The sequence below is a fragment of the Cupressus sempervirens genome, chromosome 6 (assembly GCF_028749045.1).
Source record: "Cupressus sempervirens isolate cs-2001-9-10 chromosome 6, ASM2874904v1, whole genome shotgun sequence".
In the NCBI taxonomy this organism is placed as follows: Eukaryota; Viridiplantae; Streptophyta; class Pinopsida; order Cupressales; family Cupressaceae; genus Cupressus; species Cupressus sempervirens.
This window is the reverse complement of record NC_143123.1, coordinates 611,193,040-611,217,012: the sequence shown is the minus strand read 5'-3', so window position 1 is coordinate 611,217,012 and position 23,973 is coordinate 611,193,040. Positions and strand designations below refer to the sequence as shown.

The window sequence follows — 23,973 nt, the reverse complement described above, 5'->3', positions numbered from 1 at the left end:
TAACATAATTTTATATATATATATATATATATATATATATATATATATATATATATATATATATATATATATATATATATATATATATATGTTAATTATATTTGTTAACATAATTATATATTTAACAAATGTGTGTGTGTGTGTGTGTGTGTGTGTGTGTTAATTTACTATAAGTAGGCCCTTATAATCAAATGTGGGGCTAATTAGAAATTTTAAAAATGTATATATTAAAAAAAATTCAATTCTTTTAAAAAATGGTGCGTTAAAGGAAAGTCCTCTCCAAAAGGATATTGATTTATTTTTTGTGCGATAGAATTAAACAAAATTTTGACTTCCCCTAAAAATGATAACATTCTAGCAAAAATTCATGTAGGGAGAATGACTCTCTCTTTTTGCAACTCTCTTTCTTGCCCAAAAAAATTCAATTCCATGTTTGTAATTATGGATAGATATGTGGGGGGGTGCTCAACCCTTCTCGATCCTAACCTCCCTCTAGCATCAATGAAAACTATTTTTTTAGACTTAGCACAAGTTCTAGGTTCCCAAGAAGATGGATTTTCTATGAGAGTGTGTGCTCCCTCTGTAAAAACCCCAACTAGTTATAACTCTGTCAAACACCAAATTCTTCTCTAATTTAGTTGTTTGACATTTCATTGAAAACACTTTGCAAGCAAGCTCTAATACCATTGTAATAACCCCAACTGGTTATAACTTTGTGAAACACCAAATCCTTCTCAAATTCAATTGTTTGACATTTCGCCAAACACTTTGCAAGCAAACTCTGATACCACTATAATAACCCAACTAGCTATAAATTTGTGAAACACCAAATCCTTCTCAAATCCAATTGTTTGACATTTTTTCAAACACTTTGCAAGCAAGCTCTAATACCACTATAAAAAACCCAATTGGTTATAAATTCGTCAAACACCAAATTCTTCTCTAATTCAGTTGTTTGATATTTTATCAAACACTTTGCAAGCAAGCTCTGATACCACTGTAATATCCCTTGCCCAACCTAATTGGTTTTAGTTCAAGGAATATAACACTTGTATGTTGCCTTTCTCGTTTCTTTTTTTTTTGTGTTTCAAATTGTTTGATAGAGCTTGAATGATGCTAAGAAGTTTAAAATGTTCACAAATGATATTACAATACTCTTACAATGAACTAATATGCAAGTGCAGTTCTTTTTGGTATTTTTAATGCATATACATGGAAACTAGATATGGAATGCACACCTACAGCCAACTGACATTTTGACAAACAATTGGCATATAACTATTATGCTATTCATATATGCTATTAGATGGACATTTTGTCAAACAAATGGTATGCAACATATATCTCCTTTACTGAATTCATTCTCATGTACAATGTTGCTATGAACTTGCCAAGACAAATGGGCTTATAATAATGACTACAACAATGCCAAATCTGATTCTGAGTTATCACTTACAACAACAAAATTATTGTTAGAGTAATTATTTGTTATACTTATTAATTAGATCATGTTGATTTAATTAATCAAGTTCTTTATTACTCTAGTTACTTAAGCTTTCTCTTAGGTGCATATAATTAATATTTTATATTAATTATAATGTGCAAACCTAGTTTTCTTCCCCTTTAGGGTTTCATTCACCTTTAAGGTTGAACTTTTGTACTTTTTGTTTTCATAACTTGGAATACAATTTCTCTCTCACAAGGTTGAGATTTTCCAAGCTCTACTTTTTCCTTTCTTGGTTTCTCTTCAGTACAGGTTATTTGCGTGCAAGTGTTCTTGGTGATCTGTGAAGTTGGTTTTCACAACTTCTACATGGTGTCAGAGCATCCCTACTACTTCCTAGTTTGAAGAGTTTGAAGTCATGATTCATAGTTAGAAACCCCAACTTTTTCAAGGTTTTTTCCTTCAATTAGGAGGAGGGCATTTTTTCAGCTCACTTTGGGCCAAAATGGATGCTATCATTGTGCTTAGAAGGCCCATTACAGTTAGAATTCATATAAATTTTTTGAATTTTGGTTACTATAGCATCAAGCAATTTTTTTTGGCCTCCTGCAGGGCTATACGAACAACTTTTGCAAAAAAAAAAAAAAATTGGGCGATCGCAATAGTCGCCACCATGGGACCACACCAGTGCCACTGCAACTTGGTCTTCGCTCCACAACCATTAATGCACTGTTAGGCTGCCACCTCCTTTGTGGCGCCACCCCCATTTGTTGCCACCTCCAATGGTGGCACACCACTTGGAACCTGACTGACACTAACATCATCAATCCAAGAAATACGTTACTTTTTCAGTAATCCACTTCATTTTTTTGGTGGTACACGTCACTTTTTTAGCACCATTTTTTGAACCTGCTGACATCATTTTTTGATAGGATGACATCATTATTCGGTCACTGACATCAGCATTTTGATAGCCAGATTTTTTTTTGGTGACAGGCTATCAATGACTGTACGGTCGTCAAACTTTTTCTCGTGATTGTAATTTTCTAGTGAGCTTGTCTTTTGGAGTAGCAGTTCTTTTTAGCCATAACTTGAGCATATGGAGGTCTTTTTCCAATCCAAAAAAAGCACCAAAAGGTTGGTTCCAAGATGGAGATGATGATTGTAGTTTCATTTCATTTTGAGTCTGTTTGTGCTCCCAATTTTGGTGTTGAAGTAGAGGCTTTAGTTTCCTACCTCTCTACATTCGGCATCCAGGTTCTTTTCTTAGTTTTTTGTGCTTTCAATAGTAGTTTCTTTGGTTTTTGAGGGATATATTTATATGTTGTGGGGGGGAGCATTTTCTTTTCTATAATTTACTTTAGAATTGACCCTTCTACTTTCGTCTTCTTCTCTCAATGTCAGACGCCTCTATGGCCTGGCTAATGCCACACAACTATCACAATTGGAAAGCACACATGACTCAGCTTCTTATATCATGTGGCTTATGGTCATGTCTAGATGAGAATCAACCTGTCCTGCAGTGCCCTTTTGAGTTTCTTTAGCATAGGAACAAAATGGATGAAGCCATCGGATTGATTGCACTGAACATCTTTGATAGTTTATTGTTTCACTTAGATGGTTTGACCACTCCTCAGGCTATTTGGACCAAGTTTCACAACTTTTTTGGCACAGTGAATAAGTTTTTAGCACTATAGCTTGATGCAGAGTTGACTTCTTTGACACCTACCAACTTCCCCACCATTAAGGACTTCTTGATGAAGTTCAAATTTCTACATATAGTTTTGTAGGGATGTGGGAAAAATAAAATAGATGATGAGTGTATTTTTTTGATACTCTCAAAGTTGTGAGGACAGTATCAGATCTTTTCTTCCACTTTCTACTCCACTATGGATGCCTTGGGTAATAGACATCAGATACCTTCTTTTGAAACATTTTGTGATCAGTTGACATAGGAATAGGAAAAGATCCAACAAGTGGATGTCTCTGAATCTTTCATTCAAGCATTGATTGCTCAGACTTCTCAGGGGAAACTAAAATAGAAAGCCAAACCAAAGAAAGATGGGCCAAAAAATTGATTCCAAACCTCCAGCTAACCCTTCCAAGGGTAAATTTGTTTCAAATTTTACTGATTCTACCTTCAAGACTAAGAAGAAATCAGATGAGACCTGCAATTTTTGTGGAAAGGATGGACATCTCATTTCTAGGTGTTGGAAACATTTGGAGGCTTTAGAGGAAGCCATGCATGAACATCACATTTCAGCTACTAAGTCTTCATCCCCCTTGCAGGGAAAGGTCATGCTCTTATTGCACAAGCTATGACTTCTGGGCCTACTTGAATTCTTGATTTTGGTGCCTCTCACCATATGATAGACACTCAACAGTTGGTCACCTCACTTGCTCCTTGTACTACTTCACAGATTACTATTAGAAACTCATCACATCTTTTAGTCATGGGTTTTGGTTTTATTGCATTAGTTGGGGGTTCTCTCTAGGATGTTCTTTTTGTCCCTAACATCTCAACGAACCTATTGTCTATTTATCAAATTTTCCATTTGAGCTCTAGTAAGATAGTTGAGTTCTCACCACATGATGTGGTTATTTAGGACTTACTTGATTCTGAGTTGATTGTGGCTATTGGGAGTGTTGACTCTACATCTCATCTCTATAGATTTGATTAATTTGAGTCTTCTTATGACACAAGTTCTTGTCTTGTAGCACATGCAGATTCAATAAGTAGACTTTGGCATGAGTGTTTGGGCCATGTCAATTATAGATATCTTCAGCAAATGAGCACACAGGCACTTGTTCTTGGGCTTCCCCAGATTTCCTACACAGATGGTGTTTTTCAGGGTTGTGCTCTTGGCAAACAACATAGGGAGCCTTTTGCACATGGATGAGCCACTCATGCTTTGGCACCATTGGAGTTGATTCATAGTAACCTCATGTCATTTCCCACTCCTTTTTTTGGTTCTAGATATGTGCTTATTTTCATTGATGACTTCTCCAAACATACATGGATGTACTTTTTTAAGTACAAGTCTGATGTCTTTGCTTTGCTTCGATTCTTTAAGACATTTGTTGAGAAGTAGTCTAGTCTTTCTATTTGGTAGATACACATAGATAATGGGGGGGAGTATGTGAACCAAGCTTTTAGGTATTTTTGCTCTGAACAAGGTCTTCTGCATCAGTTTTCAATGCGCTACACCCCTCACCAGAAAGAATAGAACCCTTTAGGAGATGGCTAATTGTATGATTCAGTCCAAGTCCATGGATTTATATTTTTGGGTAGAGGTAGTCAATTGTGCCAAATATATTTAGAATCAGATGCCTCACAAGGAAATTTGACATATGACTCCTGAGGAGGCTTGGTCTCATGTCAAGCCTAATGTATCTTCATTCTGAGTTTTTTGTAGTGAAGCATGGGCATTTGTACTAGATGCTCAGAGGAGAGCAATGGAGTAGAAGAGCTAACACCTCATTTTTGTTGGCTACTGTGAGGATGTTAAGGCCTACAGGTTATTTGATCCTAATTCCAAAGAGGTCCTATTTTGACAGGATGTCTAGTTTGATGTTCCTACAGTAGATACCTTGTCTCTAGAGTCTACTTCACTTACCACAACTCCCTCATCCTTTCCAGTCTCTTTTTTGGATGATGAGGATGATGATCTTGTTGATCCTCATTTACCTCCACCATAGGATCCTCCCTAGATGCCTAAATGGGCTTGACCTATAGTTAAGGCTATAGGATCTCTAGTTGGTGACCCTTCCACTTCTCGTCACACCCGTTCTCATACTATGGGTTCTAGTCTTCTCAATCATGCTATTTGTGATAATCCCAGACATTTACAGTAGTGATAGGACATTTTGAGTGGGATGGTGCAATGGAGGAGGAATATTCTTCTTTGATGAAGAATCATACTTGGGATCTTTGTTCTCTTCCTAAGGGAAGAAATTTAGTGTGATGCAAATGGTTGTATTATACTAAGTTTGTTGTTGATGTTTCCATTGATAAGAACAAGGCTTGTCTTGTTGTGAAGAGTTTTTCATAGGTTGAGGGTATTGATTACACTAAGACATTTACCCCTATCACCAAGATGAACTCTATTTGCCTTGTCTTATCCCTCATAGCTTCTCAGGGATGGCCCATTTTTCAGATGGATGTGAAGAGTTCATTCTTGCATGGTGATCTTACTGAGGAGATTTACATAGAGAAGCCTTAGAGATTTGTGTAGGATTCCTCCTTGGTTTGTAGACTTTGATGCTCATTGTATGGTCTCAAATGGGCCCCTTGGGCTTAGTATGAGAAGATGGACTCTTTTCTACTTTCTACAAACTTCACACACTGCCATTCTGATCCTATAGTCTACATTCAACATCTTGAGGCTAAGGTTTTGATCCTTGTGCTATATGTTGATGTTCTTCTTCTCACAGGTACCTCATCCTCTATGATTATGGATGTTCAGAGATGATTGATGGAATAGTTTGAGATGATTGATCTTGGTCTACTACATTATTTTCTTGGTCTACAAATTGTTCACTCCCCTGCTGGAATCTTTGTATACCAACAAAAGTATGCTCTTGACATGCTTCATTTCTTTGACATGCTTGATTGCAAGCCTGCTTCCACACCTTTTCAGTTGGGTGTTGCCTTGTCTACCTCTTGCACTTTGCCTTCAGTAGATCCCACATTGAATCGGTAGTTGGTTGACAGCTTGTTGTACCTGACACACACTCATCTTAATCTCTCCTTTTTAGTGGGTCTTGTCTCTTGACTTTCACATGAGCCTCATGAGAGTCATTGGCAAGCTACCAAGCATATTTTGAGATACATTCAAGGCACACTAATGTATGGCATTCATTACACATCAGGGACTCCTCACATTGTTGGCTATATTGACTTAGATTGGGCCGGTGATGTTGATGATTGGAAGTATACTTCTAGCTTTGTTTTTTGTCTTGGGTCTAGTCCTATCACATGGTCATGCAAGAAGCAGCATGTTCAAAGTATGTGCAGGATCATGGTGTACCAAACTATGGCCTTAAGTGGTAGTGAAAAATCAGCAAATCAGGGATATGTCAACTTGACACATAATTTTAAAGTGGTTATGGACTTTATATCAAAAAGTTGTTAGAAAATAATTTGTAGTAAATTGAATGGAGTTTCTAAACTACTAGGCCTTATTAGGAGAAAAAAATAATTGATTGGTCAGAAGTTTGGATTTTAATGCAGTACTATGAAAATTTTAGGGCAAAAATAAAAAGTAGGTGTATGTCTAACCACCTTAATCAAAATCAAATGATAATATTCTTTTTTCATATAATTATAGATATAAAAAGTAGACTCATGCTCGGAAGTGACGCATATTTTTTAGTATTTTTATTCCAAATAAATAATTAAATATGAATTTTCTATCAAAACTTTTTTGGAAAAAAAAAACTCCCATGTCTGGCCACCTTAACTAATAGAAAATTTTAACAAATTTAATTTTTTTTAAAAAAAAATTTATACTAGGCAAAGCATAGAATGTGACGCAACTTTTAGATTTAAAAAATGTTATACCATTTGAAAGTTATAGCTATTTTTCAATCAGTATGTCAATTAGCATTTTACAATAATCTTCATTGATAATTAACTAATAAATACTTATCGAACTCAAAATTTAACAACAATTATATTGATGGAATCTCGAGAGCGATTATAAAGAACCCTTTCCGTTTCATTCAGTTTCAATCAAAATAACATTGTCAGATGGTTACTCAAAGTCTGAGTGTCACTAAAACCCTCAAACACATTTTTTGGGTTGACCAGGCAGGCCTAATAGGATATCTGATATGGCTCAGTGAGCCCCCATCCAATTTTGGAGGGAAATTTCAAATCCCAAGACATTTTAGAGGGAAAACCGAGTTTGTGATTTATAGTTTATAACTTATCAATTATTTGAGTTATATTACTATGTAAAATATATTATAATATATTTTATATATATAATAATGTAACATAAAGATATAACATATAATCTATTAATATATAATAATATATTATATTATTCTTATTATAATCTATAAATATAATATATATTATTATATTATAGTATTATTATTTTTCCTATATTTTTATTAAATATGATAACAAAATATATTATATATATATGTATGTTATTAATATATATTATTATTATAATCTATAATATATTATTATTATTATTATTATGAGCTATGTTATTAATATATAATAATATATTATCTTATTAGTATTATGTGTGTGTGTGTGTGTGTGTGTGTGTGTGTTTTAGGACCCCTCGGGACATATTAGAATAATTCTTATGGGTCGAAGGGGGTCATAAGGTGACCTATGACCCCCTTCAACCCATTACATGATGACATATATCCCTAAGACCCCCAGGGACATATTAGAATCGTTTAGAATCGTTCTTCTAGGTCGAAGAGGGTCATAGGTTGACCTATGACACCCTTCGACCCATTACATGATGACATATGACCCCTAGGGACATATTACAATCATTCTTATGGGTTGAAAGGGGTCATAGGGTGACCTATGGACCCCTTTGACCCATTAAATGATGACATTTGTCCCTAGGGGTCCTAGGACCTCTAGGGACATACTAGAATCATTCTTATGGGTCGAAGGGGGTCATAGGTTGACCTATGACCCCATTTGACCCATTACATGATGCCATTTGTCCCTAGGGGTCCTAGGACCCCTAGGGACATATTAGAATGCTTCACATGGGTCAAAGGGGGTCATAGGTTGACCTATGACCCCCTTCGACCCATTAAATGACAACATGTCCTTAGGGGTCCTAGGACCCCTAGGGAAATATTAGAATCGTTCTTATGGGTCAAAGGGGGTCATAGGTTGACCTATAACCCCCTTCGACCCATTACATGATGACATATGTCCCTAGGGCTCTTAGGACCCCTGAGGACATATTAGAATCGTTCATATGTGTCAACGGGGGTCATAGGTTGACCTATGACCCCCCTTCAACCCATTACATGATGACATATGTCCCTAGGGGTTTTAGGACCCCTAGGGACATATCAGAATCATTCTTATGGGTCAAAGGGGGTCATAGAGTGACCTATGATCCCCTTCGACCCATTACATGATGACATATGTCCCTAGGGGTCCTAGGACCCCTAGGGACATATTAGAATGCTTCATATGGGTCAAAGGGGGTCATAGGTTGACCTATGACCCCCTTCGACCCCTTTGATCCATTAAATGATGACATATGTCCCTAGGGGTCCTAGGACTCCTAAGGACATAATAGAATCGTTCTTATGGGTCCAAACGGGTCATAGGTTGACCTATGACCCCTTTCGACCCATTACATGATGACATATGTCCCTAGGGACATATTAGAATCGTTCAAATGGGTCAAACGGGGTCATAGATTGACTTATGACCCAATTTGACCCATTACATGACGACATATGTCCCTAGGGGTCCTAGGACCCCTAGGGACATATTAGTATGCTTTATATGGGTCAAAGGTGGTCATAGGGTGACCTATGACCCCCTTCAACCCAAATGATGACATATGTTCCTAGGGGTCCTAAGACCCCTAGGGACATATTAAAATGCTTCATATGGGTCAAAGGGGGTCATAGGTTGACCTATGACACCCTTCGACTCATTAAATGATGACATATGTCCCTGGGGTTCCTAGGACCCCTAAGGACATATTAGAATCGTTCTTATGGGTCAAATGGGGTCATAGGTTGACCTATGACCCTCTTCGACCCATTATATGATGACGTTTGTCCCTAGGGATCCTAAGACCCCTAGGGACATATTAGAATGCTTCATATGAGTCAAAGGGGGTCATAGGTTGACCTATGACCCCTTTTGACCTATTACATGACGACATTTGTCTCTAGGGGTAATAGGACCCCTAGGGACATATTAAAATTGTTCTTACGGGTCAAAGGGGGTTATAGGTTGACCTATGACCCACTTCGACCCATTACATGACAACATATGTCCTTATGGGTCCTAGAACCCCTAGGGACATATTAGAATGCTTCATATGGGTCAAAGGGAGTCATAGGTTGACCTATGACCCCCTTCGACCCATTACATGATGACATATGTCCCTAGGGGTCCTAGGACCCCTAGGGACATATTAGAATCCTTCATATGGGTCAAAGGGGGTCATAGGGTGACCTATGACCCCCTTCGACCCATTACATGATGGCATATGTTCCTAGGGGTCCTAGGACCCTTAGGGACATATTATAATGCTTCATATGGGTCAATGGGGGTCATAGGCTGACCTATGGCCCCCTTCAATCCATAACATGACAAAATATATCCCTAAGGGTCTTAGGACCCCTATAGACATGTTGAAATTGTTCTTATGGGTTGAAGGCGGTCATAGGGTGACCTATGACCCCCTTCGACCCATTAAATGATGACATTTGTCCCTAGGGGTCTTAGAACCCCTAGGGACATATTAGAATCATTCTTATGGGTCAAAGGGGCATATGTCATCATGTAGAACGATTCTAATACCCCTTTGACCCCTTTGACCCATATGAAGCATTCTAATATGTCCCTAGAGTTCTAGGACCCCTAGGGACATATGTCATCATCTAATTTGTCAAAGGGGGTGATAGGTCAACCTATGACCTCCTTTGACCCATATGAAGTATTCTAATATGTCCCTAGGGGTCTTAGGACTCCTAGGGACATATATCATCATGTAATGGGCCAAAGGGGGTTATAGGTCAACCTATGACCCCTTTGACACATATGAAGCATTCTAATATGTCCCTAGGGGTCCTAGGACCCCTAGGGACAAATGTCATCATGTAATGGGTCGAAGGAGGTCATGGGTCAACTTATGATCCCCTTCGACCCATAAGAACAATTCTAATATGTCCTTAGGGGTCCATATGTCATCATGTAATGGGTCGAAAGCTTTTGACTGATATAAAGCATTCTAATATGTCCCTAGGGGTCCTAAGACCCCTAGTGACATATGTCATCATGTAATGGGTCGAAGAGGGTCATAAGTCAACCTATGACCCCCTTTGACCCATAAGAACAATTCTAATATGTCCCTAGGGGTCCTAGGACTCCTAGAGACATATGTCATCATGTAATGGGTCAAAGGGGGTCATAGGTCAACCTATGACCCCCTTGGACCCATAAGAATGATTCTAAAATGTCTCTAAGGGTCCTAGGATCCCTAGGGACGTATGTTATCATGTAACGGGTGAAAGGGGGTCATAGGTCAAGCTATGACCCTTTTTGACCCATATGAAGCATTCTAATATGTCCATAGGGGTCCTAGGACCCCTAGGGACATATGTCATCATGTAATGGGTCGAAGGGGGTCATAGGTCAACCTATGACCCCCTTTGACCCATAAGAATGATTCTAATATGTCCCTAGGGATCCTAGGACCCCTAGGGACATATATCATCATGTAATGGGTCGAAGGGGGTCATAGGTCAACCTATGATCCCCTTCGACCCAGAAGAACGATTCTAATATGTTTTTAGGGTCCTAGGGTTCTAATGGGACCCGTAGGGACATATGTCATAATTAAATGGGTCGAAGGGGGTCATAGGTCAAGTTATGACCCCCTTGGACCCATATGAAGCACTCTAATATGTCCTTAAGGGTCCTAAGACCCCTAGGGACAAATGTCGTCATGTAATGGGTCGCTCAACTCATAAGAATGATTGTAATATGTCCCTAGGGGTCCTAGGACCCCTAGGGACATATGTCATCATGTAATGGGTCGAAGGGGGTCATAGGTTAACCTATGACCCCCTTTGACACATATGAAGTATTCTAATATGTCCCTAGAGTTCCTAGGGCCCCTAGGGACATATGTCATCATTTAATGGGTCGAAAGGGGTCATAGGTCACCCTATGACCCCCTTTGACCTATATGAAGCATTATAATATGTCCCTAGGGGTCTTAAGACCCCTAGGGACATATGTTGTCATGTAATGGGTCGAAGGGGGTCATAGGTCAACCTATGACCCCTTTGACCCATTTTAATGATTCTAATATGTCCTTGGGGGTCCTAGGACCCCTAGGGACATATGTCATCATGTAATGGGTTGAAAGGGGTGATAGGTCAACCTATGACCCCTTTGGACCCATAAGAACGATTCTATTATGTCCCTATGGGTCCTAGGACCCCTAGGGACATATGTCGTCATGTCATGGGTCAAAGGGGGTCATAGGTCAACCTATGATCCCCTTTGACCCATAAGAACGATTCTATTATGTCCTTAGGGGTCCTAGGACCCCTAGGAACATATTATTATTATTATGAGCTATGTTATTAATATATAATAATATATTATCTTATTAGTATTATAATGACATATAGATTAGTATTATATGTTATTTATAGATTTTAATACTAATAAGATAATATATTATTATATATTAATAACATAGCTCATAATAATAATAATATATATTAATAACATACATACATACATACATACATACATATATATATATATGTATTATGTTATTATATTTAATAATAAAAATATAGGACAAATAATAATAATATAAATTATATTTATAGATTATAATAAGAATAACATAATATATAATTATATATTAATAGATTATATGTTATATCTTGACGTTACGTTATTATATATATATATAACTGAAATAATTTATAAATCATAAACTATAACTCTCAAACTCGGTTTTCCCTCCAAAAGTCTTTAGGGGGCATATCAGATATCCAATTTCAAATTGGATATCTGATATTACTGGCATCAATTTCCAACATATTCCCTATCCCTGCAAACCTGACAACATCACTTTTTGAGTTGTTTTACAAAAAGTCGCATTTTGGGGCCCAACCAATCGAAAAAAGTTCAAAAATATAACATTAGGTGTTTGATAGTTTCATCTGAATTGGGAGCAGCATTCGTCGAAAGGCTAAATGCAAAAAGAAGATATTCAATGAAGACATTGCGGCATATAAGGAAAGGGAAAAAATGGAACACCGAAGAAAAAGATAAGGTATGCTAAATATCAGTCAAGTTGACAATGAATTAGTTGAAGGTGAAATCATAGAGTCAGATAATAAATATGTACAGTTGGGGAATGAAAATGTACCTATTGAAAATGATAATGTTGAAATTGAAAATTTAGTGAATGAAAATTTTGAAGATGAAATGCTACCAAGTCATAATCCAAATTGCATAATTGACCATGTCGAACATGATAATGCACAGGAACCTAATGCACAAGAACCTTACATATCTCCTAATTATAATCGACATGAAGTTTCTAAAACACCAAAATGGATAATTGAAATTGATGAAATGATTATTATTAGTTTGGAAGGGAAAAAATTAAAAAGAACCATTTGGTTATGGGCCTTAAGACTATATCAGATGTTTTTCGGCAACAAGACAGTGGTAGAGCAATGTCGTCTTTTCATGCACTTATTAAAGATGCAAAAGATGAGACCTATGATTTTCAAATTGAAGATTCGTGTCAATAAAAAGTTGGAAATAAATTCCATTATTATGAAGAATCTTTTCAATGCTCTCAATAGCATTGGGAAAAATAGCAGGGAGAAGGATAACAAAGCTGCTTGAAAGGCTATTACAACCTCTTTGGTAAGTCATCATTTGAGAAAGGGTAGATATATGAGACAAACTTGTATTGATTTGAATCTAAATCATACTACTTTGAGAAGAGCACTTAGTCGACGAGAGAAAATTGATGATCCTGTTCAAAATGAAACATAGGCATTTGGTGGGAAACTTCCACATTTTGATAAGAAGCTATTTGATGATGTGAAGGAAAAAATTACACAATTTTGGCACTCTAACTCACGAGTATCACCCAATGCTAAAGATGTGTTAAAGTTGAGAATTGGCATTAGAGACGGCTTACCGCATCCTAAACACTATTTGGAGGTAAGTCAAACTATGTCGTTCAAACAATTTTGAGAGAGTCATCCAAGTCTTCATATATCACAAAGGGCTTTTGAATCTTTGAAGCCATTTATTGTGTGCCACTCAAAATTTGAAATACATGTTGTTGCAAATAACATGTTGAGTTTTCTATGCACCATGAACTATTACACTCCATTCGTTCTACTTTGCATAGTAAAGAAATGTTGGAGGATTGTAGGGCTAGTGGGCTTCCAAAATTATCAAGAGACTTGCTAGATCAACTTTTATGTCATAGAGTTGATTGTTGTTTCTTTTATAGAAATGCTTGCTTAAATGAGAAGTGTTCAGAATGTGGTGGCTTATCCAAGTTTGACACATGTTTCTATGAGGGGTGCGAACAAGATCTTGGAAAGATAATAGTGAAAAAAAAGGTATATGAAATGGTGAAATACACATTGAAGAGTGGGGGTGAGAGCTCTAGATGTGAATTGGTTGGAAAAGATATCAGTGTGGCTAGTTTTATTTTAAATTTCAAGAAAAATCTTTTTTACAAGTATGCAAGACATAGTCATAGGTCTCAATGGTTGGATTAACAATTTAGAATGTGTAAGGAGACTTTTCCCATTGGCACTATTATATCAGTTGTTGATTTTGTTGAGAACTACACATTGCAACCTCAAAATGAGACACAATCTTAGTATTACAACTCCATTCATATTGCTATTTTTGTTCACATAACATATAGACATGCCCTTGATAGTGCAAAAGATAATCAAAAGATTATTGGAGAATATCATTTTTATATGAGTGATGATAGATCTCACTCTCACAAGTTTGTGTAACATTGTTTCGAGAATTATTTTGATTTCTTACATGAGCATGCAATTGCTATGGATAGACATATCATTTGGTCAGATAATTGTATATGTTAATTCAAGAATGCTTGCATATTTTATTAGTTGTGTAAGATGCACATAGAGAGAGGGGTGCCTCATATTTGGAGTTTTTTTGAGTCCAGCCATGGAAAAGGGTAACATGATGGAGTAGGGGCATGTGTGAAGAGAGCTCTATTTAAAGAGGAATTGAAGATTTCAGTAACAGAGCTTCTTGATGCTTGTAGCATTGTTGATTGGTGTAGTTTAGCATCATCACAGGGGGTGACTCTTGATTCAATGGTATGCAGGTTCTTTTGGTTGGTTGAGGAAGGGTCCATAGCTGATAGATTAGATTGTGCTATAGTGAGAGACTCATAAAAAATGCATTCATTCTAGAGCTCTGATTCTAGTACATGGACCATCTGGACACGACAACTAGCTTGCTTTTGTCCTAGTTATTTTCAGTGTGATTGGGATCATTGTGAGTCAAGTGAGTGGGTGGACACATGGGCTCCACATTATCTTACTCCATTGTCTATCATACCCTCTATCAGAAATGATGACATGGAAAGTTCACTTGAGCATAACCATCTATCAGATCTACTTCAGCCAGGACATGTCTTTGCATTGGTTGCACCACAGGGGAATGATGAAAAATCTTATTATTGGTTAGCATGTTGTGTAAGAGGTAAACAAAAACTTGCACAAAAATCACAAATGATGATGAATTCACATATGCTACTGGTTCAGTGGTTGTTGGTGGAACATGGTTGCGGACATACATGCTTAGAAGGAACAAAATTCTTGCATTCGAAGACTATCAGAAGCACAAAATAATTCTCATATATTCGCATCTTATTATAGCAACAAATGTAAAGTTGTTGAAACATCAAGGAAGACCAAAAGTAAAAGAACTTTTTACTATTGCTAATTGTGATCATGAAGCCCTATTGGAGACCCTCAAATATAGAGAGGACCCTATTGGAACACTCGACTAGGTATATTTACTTCTTATGTTATTTCCTTCATATTGATTCAATGAGCTGATGATTATCTTGTTTAATACAATAAGTTACTAATTTTTTTATGATATTAGAATGTAGGTACATCATGAAGAGTTGGAGGGGGGTGGTATTGGGGAGAATTCCTAAGATTTATGATGTAAAGTGTGAACTTTTTTTGTATATGGTTTTTGTAATAATGAAAAAGACAGATTAAATTAGTTGCACATTCTAATTTTTTTTTGGTAGGTTCTTTGTAAGGAATTATAAGAGGAAGATATTGAAAAAGTTCTTGCAAATCATATTTGCATGTGATACAAGGCTATAAGGATAATTCTAAGAGCATTTATAACTATATAAAAGATAATTTCTTGCGGATATCTTATTACAAGTTTGGCTTTTTCCTTATTTGACATAAAGCTGACATTATGATTATTAAAACTATTTTTATCAAACTAATCAAATAAGAAAAATCTAGAAAGTATAGATGAACAATTAGAATACTTGATTTCTTCCATTTTGCAACCAATCATGGCATTTGAAAGCATAAAGAGTCATAATATTATACAATGTTTTGAAAGACTTTCATATTGAAAAGTTGTAAAGGACCATGAGATTTGAATTTTAGTGATGGCTAGGTTTGCATAGGGTAAGTGAGTCATTAGATAGGTCCTAATAAGGTCTCATAATAATCTCAAGTCAATTCATAAGTTGAAACATTCAATAAGTCACTTAAAATTTAGCTTATTGCTTTAGAAAATTCAAATCTTGAATGTAACGGCTACATGAACAATTTGGAGGGAAACTCCATAGTTTAAATTTTATGAAGGAATAGGAAGTGAAACCGATCGGAGCTGGTTGAGGGGGTTATTAACCATCCCTTGAAACTTCTAAATAGTGTTTGTACGGACTGTAAGGACAGTATGTATGGATTGATTTAGAATTTTGAATAAAAAAGCTTGGATTTTAATAGCAATTTGATTATGATATTCTAATGCATTGAGGCATCTTCTAAGGTCTGTAAGGAAGTTTAGGACCAAGTTTTTATTTCTTTTTTGAAGGGTTATTCATCTAATTTGCTGATTGTTAGCTATAGCAGTCCTTTTCATAAGCATTTTGACAGTTTTTTCATCTAATCATGGTCATTCCATGAAATGCTTACCTGATTCTTCATGGAATGCCATTTTACTAACATGTATAATGTCTTCTAACCCTGAAATGATCAACTAACCAGAATAATTGGTGGCCACCAAACATAAAAGGGTGAAAACAAGGGTTGAAAGTGAGGGGACAGTCCTATAGGAAGAGATTTTTCTTAAAGAGGGTAGTGTTTGTGAGTTGATTCATGTTTATGGTAATAAAACATAGATTTCTAAATTTTGAATTAGTCCAAGAAGGCTTGGCATGTGTGAGATTGGTGATGCCCTAGGAATAAGGGTTTTGAGAAGGTGAATTGGGGCTTTTGGGGTTAGGGAACCCATAGAATGAAATTGAGAGTGGATTTATCTAATTGAAGTCATTTTAGGAGCCTATGCAAAGTTTGGAGTCCAGATCTTAAGTCATTCTAGTGGTTGCTTTGTAAATGCATCTTTTCTACATTATTAAAAAATAGGAGAAGTGTGAAAGTTCATTGATATTTTCCAAAGGAAGGGTATCTAAGTCTTATATATGTCTTGTTAAAGGATAAAGGGTATCTAAAACATCCATTTATTCAAGGAGTCTTTTGGAAAAAACAAAATTTATCCACCTATTTGTCTTGTTGCTGTCACAAAATTGTAAAGTTGCATAGACAACATTTTGGCATGTTGTGGGTTTTGGCTTGAAAAGTATTGAAACTCAAGGGTAAGTGTTGGAACATGGTGAATATGTCAAAAAAAACTCATTGAAGCCTTAAAACCTCCTGGAGTTGACCATTTGTGGGATCTGACTATCAGGACCTAGAAGGGTCACTTGGCACATTGTTACAAATTTGGTCATTTTAGGTTGTTACTTGTGTCCATCACCCTATCCTCTACATCACTTGTATATTATCAACATTTGGGACTGAAGCAACATATTGCATTTGATCCTTCCATAATCATCTTTATGTTCAAGTGCATCATGGTTCATAGTGTTTCTCCTTTTTGTTGGTTCATCATGGTTACCATGCATTATTACAACCATGCCAACTCTTCCTCCATTGGTTACCATGCTTAGAATTATTGGAAAAATTGCATATACTCTGAATTTTCAGTTGCAAGGTTCTCACAAAAAACTTTTACAATACTATAAAAATAATCTTTTAAGCTTTGGTTAGCTACCATCTCCAAATGAGCTATTCATTAATATGGTGATTTAACATCATTCTAATATGTTGAGCTCTTAGGCCCACCCCTTGAAACAAGAGTAAAATTGATAAGAATTTCTTTGCATGCAGTCTCAAGCCTCCCCAAATGAACTAGTCATTACCAAGTTGGTTCAACATCACCCATTAGTGTTGAACCCTTAGGCCCACCCTTTCAACTGAGAGGAAAATTGGTTCTTAGTCCAATAACATTAATGAAATATAGGGAACACTAGTGCAAAGCACCTAATCATTTTTCTTTTCTTGATGTAATAAAGTATAGGGATAGATCTAATGATCTCCTTGTGACCATCCACATTTGTAATGGACATAAGACCTAATGGTGCAACTATAAGCCTTGGTCATCAATTGGTCCAATAAAGTGGATTTTTGGTAAATTCCATATTTTTTAGGTAAGTCTAGATGTTTAGAACATTATTAGGGTCCCTAGGAGTTTGTAGAGTCTATTTGCAATCAAATTTGCAATAAAACTTGTCTTAGCACAAAAATTGCAAAAATTGCAAAAAGTTGGTTAGCAACTTTTGCAATTTTCTTGACAACTTTTCAAAATCTAACTCGTAATGGCTAGAACTATTCGAATCATTAGTGCCATTAGCTTTGAGTGGGTAGGTGAACCCTAGTGACACCCTTGTTCCAGCCACGGAGACCATCCATCGTCTGCGGCCACCCCATACCAAGGAGTCCCCAAGGTTCTCTAAATGTGTTTTGAGGTTGATCTTCCAAGGGTCATAACTCAGAGATCATGAGGGCTATTGATGAACTGTCAAATGCTACAAGATGGTGATGTTGAGGCCTAAAATAACCTATCTCATTTTTGAGAGATCACATTCTGTTTGGATTTGGTACAATTATCTCGCTCGATGCCAAAACTCGCAGTGTGCCTCAGTTCATAGGTGCACCATAGTGTAACTTTGAAACCGCTGATCTTGGCATTGAATCATCAACGCCATTAGCTCTAGGTGGGTGGGTGAACCCTACTCACACCTTTGTTCCAGCCATGGAGACCATCCATCATCCACGGCCACCCTGTACTAAGGAGTCTCCAAGGTGCTCTAAGTGCATTTCGAGGTCGATCTTTTGAGGGTCATAACTTGGAGCTCATGAGGACTATTGATGAACTATCAAATGCTATAAGATGGTGATGTTGAAACCTAAAATGACATATCTCATTTTTGAGAGATCACATTTTTTTTGGATTCGGTACAATGATCTTGCTCGATGCCAAAACTCGCAGTGTGCCTCAGTTCATAGGTGCACCATAGCACAACTTTGAAACCGCTGATCTTGGCATCGAATCGTCAGTGCTATTAGCTCTGGGTGGGTAGGTGAACCCTAGTAACACCCTTGTTCTGGCCACAGAGACCATCCATCATCTGTGGCCACCCTGTACCAAGGAGTCCCCAAGGTTCTCTAAGTGTGTTTTGAGGTCGATCTTCCGAGGGTCAAAACTTAGAGCTTGTGAGGGCTATCAATGAATTGTTGAATGCTACAATATAGTGATGTTGAGGCCTAAAATAACCTATCTCATTTTTGAGAGATCGCATTCCATTTGGATTCAGCACAATGATCTCGCTCGATGCCAAAACTCGCAGTGTGCCTCAGTTCATAGGTGCACCACAACGTAACTTTGAAACTGTTGATCTTGTCATTGAATTGTTAGCGCCATTAGCTTCAGGTGGGTGGGTGCACCCTAGTCAGACCCTTGTTCCAGCCATAGAGACCATCCATCATCTACGACCACTCCATACCGAGGAGTCTCCAAGGTGCTCTAAGTGCATTTCAAGGTCGATCTTTCGAGGGTCATAACTTGGAGCTTGTGAGGACTATCAATGAACTATCAAATGCTACAGGATGGTGATGTTGAGACCTAAAATAACCTATATCATTTTTGAGAGATCACATTTTGTTTGGATTCAACACAATGATCTCGCTCGATGCCAAAACTCACAGTGTGCCTCAGTTCATAGGTGCACCACAGTGCAACTTTGAAACTGCCGATCTTGGCATTGAATCATCAGTTCCATTAGCTCTGGGTGGGCAAGTGAACCCTAGTTACACCCTTGTTCTAGCCACAAAGACCATCCATGATCTACAACCACCCCGTATCGAGGAGTCCCCAAGGTTCTCTAAGTGCACTTTGAAGTCAATCTTTCGAGGGTCATAACTCAGAGCTTGTGAGGGATATTGATGAACTATTGAATGCTATAGGATGGTGATACCGAGGCCTAAAATAACTTATCTCAATCACATTCCATTTGGATTCAGCACAACGATCTGAAACAATGAAGGAGGAGGCATACTTAATCGACAGATATGAGCTATCTGCTTTGCTAGATGTAAAGAAATCTTGTCGATTTCATCTGAATATTAGTAGTTGATACCATCTATATGAACATAACTATTAGGAATAAGGGAAACTTCATGATCTTGAACATTTAATATTTACCTTGAAGAGTTAGATGGTTGCCCCATTTTCGTGGCATGTATGGCTGAATCATTTTTACAGTGGAAATCTCCCATCCATTTTTTGATGGACTCAACAGTAACTTCGTCATTTGAAGCAAACATCCAAACTGAATTTTCCCTCAAATGACTAGCCAAGAAGCCAAGGAATTAAAATCTTTTGTTGCCTATTGTAATGCCTTCCTTCAAAATTGATAATATTCTATTATATACTTGTGATCTTTATGGTCTTGCATGAAAACCATATTCAGTTTTTGTAGTCAAAGCAATTGAATGAAGCTTATTAAAGTCTTCCTCCACAAAAGAGACTTTGAGGAAATCATCAACATACTTTGAAAAATGCCTTGTCACTTGACTTGAAATATTCAAGTCGGGGCCCAAAAAGTAGGCCCTAGTCGGAGTAACTAGGGCCCGATGGAATTTCAATGTGCCATTATGTCTAGAAATTGTCAGGGACTTCAACTGATTTTGACTAGTTTGCAACTTCTTTACTTGATTTTGAAGCCATGTTTCTGGGTCAAAACATGTCAACTTCAATTTATGCAGTTCTATTAAGGCTAGATATATGTGTAAAGCTAATTTCTTCTCATTATTTAGTAAATAAAAAAAGTGACAATTTAGTGTTGGGCCACTAAGTATCCCACAATGAATAAGAGAGTTGATTTGAAACAATATCTCATAAGGTAGATTAACACTCTCTGGAACAGTAATAGTTGGAAACATACCTGGAATGGGAGAAAACGAATTGCCATTTTCTAGAATAAGTTTCTCTGTCATTGCTCTATGCAAAGGCAAGCTTTCAATGATTTTAGTAAGCTCGATACCATCAGGAAGTTTCAGAAAAAATGCATTTGACTGTCCAATGCTGTAGAATGTTGAGAAATCTATTGTCCTACACCAGATAATCTCAATGTCCTCTTTGCAAAATTTGTAAGGATCCTGGTCAACTATCAAACAGGATCTCTGCACTACAACCTTCTTAAATATTCCTGAACCAAACTGCCACTGCGACAAAAACAAATAACATCACATGTTAACTTTATTAGCATTCTACTCCAAGTCTGCAAGCACCATAATATTTGTAATAAAAAGACAATTGCATGTGAAATAGGAGGTGAATTTAAAACCTTGCCTGAGCAGCAAAATTTGATATCCCTTAGAAATTGTATACCTTTTTTACAGTTTGTGATAATAGTTGCCTTTTCCTCATTTAAAAAATGCTTAGTTATCAAAGGTGGGTGTGATAGAAAGTTAGCATGTAAGTATGCTTAGAAAAGGGTTAAGCAGCAAACAATAAGTAAGAAGGTTGAGGCGCTTCTTCGAGAATTTAGCATCATGTGTTAGTATTTAATGTTACAAAAATTACTTATATGTCTTCTATTCCTATTATTATCTGTATAAGTCACACATCTTTTTTATGTTATTATAGTTTACGTTTAAAAGACAAAATATATGTTAAAAACATTTGGTTAGCTCAACCACTCAATAAGACTTTTCCAGTGCCAGGGATGTTGAGAATAAATATTGAATTCATATGATATTAATTTTTAAATGGGCTAGTGAACTGACTGATTTTGATCTTGAAAATTTTACGGTTAAATAGGTTTTGAGTTAGAGTAGTGAAAGGATGGAGATTTTTAAGAAGTTTTGTCATCTATATCAGCATTGCCAAAATGCAATAAGTGCTAAATAGACCATACATTCTTATAAGTCATAAATTTGTACAAACCATTACTCATATAATATGAACCATTCATAAAAATTTGAACTGTAATATACCATTTATTAATAATGAACATATCAAAATAGACTAGTGTATCCATAGACAAAGTACTCAAATATATATCAAAATACATAGATCCATATACAAAATGTGGCTGATCATGCCATCAAAATGGGTATAATATCAATGTTTCTATATACAATGTGGCATATGTCATCTCAAAATGTCTCATGATGCATCCTACAACAACTATACTATCCTAGGGTGCTGGTGGATGATCAAAATGTAGCCTCTTCGCTGCACTAGGTGGATCAGATGCATCCTACATAAACAAAAATGGAAAACCCAAAGTTAGACTACTAAATTTATATGATTCTTTGTATCTAACATTGAATTACTCAAATGCATAATGATCTTTTTTGTAATGAAGATTTATACTATCAAAATTTCATAATAAATACCTCTCTCGTCGACCTCCTGTGCCAGTTAGGAGTCCTCTCATATGCCCTTGGCAATGCTTCTACTTCTTTGATTGTGGGCTATATATGTTCAAATATGTTTGTTAGATGAATCTATAATTTAAAATATAACATTATAATTCATAGCATGCTAAATTTATAGCATATTTAATCATGAATTCAAACTACAACTTACTATTGTAGGCTCCTCCTTAGGAAAGAGTGGCCGTGTCATCAAATCTACATAACTCTCATGTCGGACCTCATGTGCACTAGGAGTCTCCTATGAGATACAAAATAGTAGTTGTTAATATCATGGAAATCAGTTTTCAATTTATTTATGAAGATAAAGATAATAAAAAATAAATGATACTTATACATACAATGGGGCTCTTGGTGTGAATGGAAATCCCTGATGGTCTACGACACAGAATCTGTACATGCTCATCACCAGTAGCCACACCCTATATACAATAAAGAATGTAATTAAATGGGATTACCACAAACATATTACAAGAATGCATCAATATTTAATCAAATAGAAAGCACCTAATTACCTTTCCTTTTTCAATGCACGCTGGCTCACCCCTCGCACTTTGTTCCCCCGAGACAAGTGGTACCTGCGAGATAAAAGAAAGTTTAGCAACCATATATGCTACAATATCAAATAGAAAAAAAATTGTGAACACAACATAATGTACCATAGATGTCTCAAGGCCAAATGAAATGGCCGAGAATGTGGCATCATCAATCTATCTGAGCTCCTCCTCAGTCATCAACTAAACATGAATGAAGATCACATACATATAAAAGTCAATATGGCTTAAAAATTAAAATTACTCTATTATAAAAATTAACTTTAAATTGCATGTCATAACAAAAATTTATACACATACCGACATCAAAGGAGTCCATGCCTCTGCATTCCCCTCCTCTCTCGCATTAGAGTCTATAGCCTTTGTGCATGTGTCTGGTGTATCCTTGTCTAATACAAAATGATACTCAGGAAGATCACCTATGGGACCCAGGAAAATTTTCTTGCATATAATGCAAGTGTGAGACACACAAACATGTGTGAGCTAGCCAATGATGAACTGACACCAACATCATCAACATGAGGAGGTAGGACTAACCTAGCCCGAGATATCATTAGGCTACTCCGCCCATGAATGGCTCTAATGGTCTGAGAGCTAGCCTCTATCATAATATTTAGATGCTACACTTGAGGAGGAGGGGAGATATTAGTGGGGGGGACAAAAGTGCCAGCTTTCTTCCACTGGGAAGAGGGTCTATCCTGAGGAGCTCCTAGTCCTAAGCCCATGTTGGGCTTCATGCTCCAATAGTTCACTTTAAGTTTCAACACAAATTCTACATATAATTTTCTAAGGAAATAAAATGGTATGTCTAAATTGCCATGTGGAGGGATATCAAAGACCATCCACCAATGATCCCAAAAGTTTGCATGTATGGCATCATTCATGCACCATTTAATCGATAGTTTGGTTTTTTTGGATCGACTGGTAAACCCATTTTCGGGTAGCCAAATCATTTTTGGTTATGTTGAGGGCCACAACCTCATCATAGTCCAAACCATCATCAAACATATCGTGCATTTCATCACACCAATGAAGAGTAGTATTTTGTTGGTTCGTAAGGGTTTCAATGTTATCCACTATGGTGTTTAACGTGGATAACATAGGAGCCAATGTGGGTACATTATTATATGTTCTATGCAA

The 23,973-nt window shown here is 36.7% G+C and overlaps 1 pseudogene; it reads right to left on the bottom strand.

Moving 5' to 3' along the window:
• Positions 1–19,837: 19,837 nt before the first annotated feature.
• Positions 19,838–23,139, bottom strand: LOC149553718 (RNA-dependent RNA polymerase 2-like; annotated as a pseudogene).
• Positions 23,140–23,973: the final 834 nt, after the last annotated feature.